Genomic DNA, 3011 nt, shown 5'->3' on the forward strand with positions numbered 1-3011 from the left:
TACCTGTGTTTTTTTTTCCTAACAACTGGTTTAGATCCTTTCAAACATCTGCAATACATACACAATTATACTTCTTGCTTAGGATTTCTGTTTCTTTGCTCCCCCAGCCTGAGATGTTGTGCCCATTTAAATGAATGAAATGAAATCTCAAAAACTGGCAAACAGAAAGCTCCAGCTGTGTAGATACTGTGAAGTGACAAATTGATTTAGACTAACAAAATATTTGAAGCAAGATAGCTAGAATATTTTCCCTGCAATATTATTTTCATCTCTCTTTATCTGAACTGCTTTTTGACTTTGCGAAGCACCCAAATGTGGCACAGGTCATTCTCATTTTCAAATACCTGCATCAGCTCATCCCTGTCTAACCCTGAAATGTCCAGTATTTCTGCCCTCCTCCACTTCTGGTCTCTTGTGCATCCCTAAGTTTCTTTGCTCCACCATTAGTATTTAGACACCAATATTTGAGGAGCCCAATTACAATCAGCAGAATGTGCAAGTGTCAAGAAGTCAGGTGTACTACAATTCAAAGGAATGGAATTTGTAGATTGACACATTTTAATGATGCAAAAGCCATCTGTATTTTTATTCAGATGTTTTGTGCAGATATTTTCACCCCTTTATTTTTTTCAAGCTCCATTTTGAGTCCTGTCACCCTGTCCAAACTACCAACCTCTGATCTCTTCCTGTTAGGTTTCATTGGGAATATGATGGGAATAGAAACAGAAACTGATGTAAATACTGATTTCTCATAGGAAAAGATAGCTTAACCTTTGTGAGGTATTGTTTAGTTTGCAGGGTTTTTCTTCCCTGAAGAGATAATGAAACAACATCCTGATTTCAAGTAGCACTTTAACAAAAGTATTCTATGGAACTATCAAAATTATGTGTTTCATTGGTCATTGGGTTGAGTCTGGGACAGAGGCAGGAGGTGCTAAAGAAGTGATGCTAATCAGCCTTGAAGATAAGTGTATAAGCAAATAGTTAAGCTGGAGACACTGGCAAGTAAAGTGTTTTTTTATGTTGAGCCAGGAAGACAGCACATATGCAAGAGGTGTTGAGTGAAGTATAAAGGCAGAACTGGGTATGATCAAACATGTTGGAGTTGAGAGCAACGTAAGAGAGGACCAAGGATACAAGAGAAGTCTGATTTCTCCATAAACGTCAACATGGACCAGTGGTGTTGAATGATCTATCACTATGCTAATATATTCCACGGGCCTATTTTAGGAAACTTCGTAAAAAATCTATGAACCTCAGCACCTCAACTAAGTGGTATCTTAGTACCTTATTTGCTTCCTCTTGCTGAATTTATGGTGGCGTGTTGCAATTCACACACACGATGTGTTCATGTTTCCAGAACATTACCTGGGTCTCTGAATTAATAGTCTAGTGGTAATACCACATAGCCATTTCCTCGCCTCCCCTGGAAGGGTACCACTCTGAAATCAGCACATAGTATGGCAAGGAGGTGGGTCTCAAATTCAGCTTAGTCACAACATAAGTTGAATCCATGTTAGTGTTATTCTGAACCACATGCTAACCACCTAGCTAACCGGCTCCTTTGCTGTATTAAGAGATGAATCTCTGATGTTAACCTGCCATAGCATATATCATCCTAGAATTACGTGTTTTCTTTTGTGCATGAGAATGGAATGGTTTTGACTTTATTACATAATGCTTCATTTGAGAAAGATTGCAATATTTTGGTATATTTTAATTCCCATAGAAAAAATAAATTAATTGAAGAACATACCATTCTAGAATGTTTTGGAGTGTCTCTTGCCATTACCGGTTCTACTGTTTCAACCTTCTGTACTTCACTTAAAAACAAGGGTGCACATTTTTAAACTGAGGACCCAGATTGTGAGCCAATGTAGGTCAGCAAGGATTGGAATGGTCTGTCGGGGTTGGGAGGAATAAAAAGCCTCACATTAGTACAGCATCTTTCCCAACCACCAGAAACCTGAAAGTTCTTTGCGACCGGTGAAGCACTTTTAACAGGATTTGGTTTGAAATGACAGCTAATCTGCATTGAATAAATTCCCACAAACAGCAATGCAATAAAGACTAACTAATCTGTTTTTTGTGATGTTCAGGCCACTTCTCCTATTCTTCATAACAGTACTGTGGGATCTTTAACATTCCCTCTAACAGGTAGATGCGTCCACAGTTTAAAATCTCATCTGAGTCAACACCTCCAACACGTAAAGTCCTTTCAGGTGTATCACTCAAGTGTGGTTTGAACCTACAGCTTTGTGATTCAGGGATGTGTGTACTACCAAATGACATGAGTTAAGGCACAACATGCACTTATTTGGCAAGATGTTCCACCAGGGATCATTGCACTTTGGAGTTGGGTGAAAGGAAGAAAACAAACATTTTTGGCAAGCTAGAACATTTGATAGAACATCCAACGAAGAAAAATATGGAATCTTGCATTTTGGGAAGGAGAATAACATAAATTTTACAAACAGCAAAGATTTTGAAGGACAACAAAAAACAAAGAACTGCAAATGCTGGAAATCAGGAAAAACAAATTGCTGGAAAAATTCAGCAGATCTGGGAACATCTGTAGAGAGAAAGCAGAATTAATGTTTCAGGACAGTGACCATTCTTCAAAACTTCTCAGCTTAAGTTCTGAAGAAGGTTTACTGGACCGGAAACGTTAATTTTTGGAAAGATTTTGAAGGGTTCTGTTCTGGGACAGCATTGATAAATATGTAAATTAAAATCTGTGAGATTCTAGACTTAATAAATATTGAGTAAAAAAAGCAGAGATAAAGCTGAATATAAGAACTGGAGCAGGAGTAGGCCGTCCGGCCCTTCAAGGCTGCTCCACCATTCAATAAGATCATGGCTGATCTTTTCGTGGACTCAGATCCACTTACCCGCGTTCTCACTGTATCCCCTAATTCCTTTATTGTTCAAAAAGAATCTACCTTATCTTTAAAAACGTTTACTGAAGTAGCGTCAACTACTTCACTGGGCAAGGAATTCCATAGATTAAC

Source organism: Rhincodon typus, chromosome 37, assembly GCF_021869965.1.
Source record: "Rhincodon typus isolate 14 chromosome 37, sRhiTyp1.1, whole genome shotgun sequence".
Taxonomy (NCBI): domain Eukaryota; kingdom Metazoa; phylum Chordata; class Chondrichthyes; order Orectolobiformes; family Rhincodontidae; genus Rhincodon; species Rhincodon typus.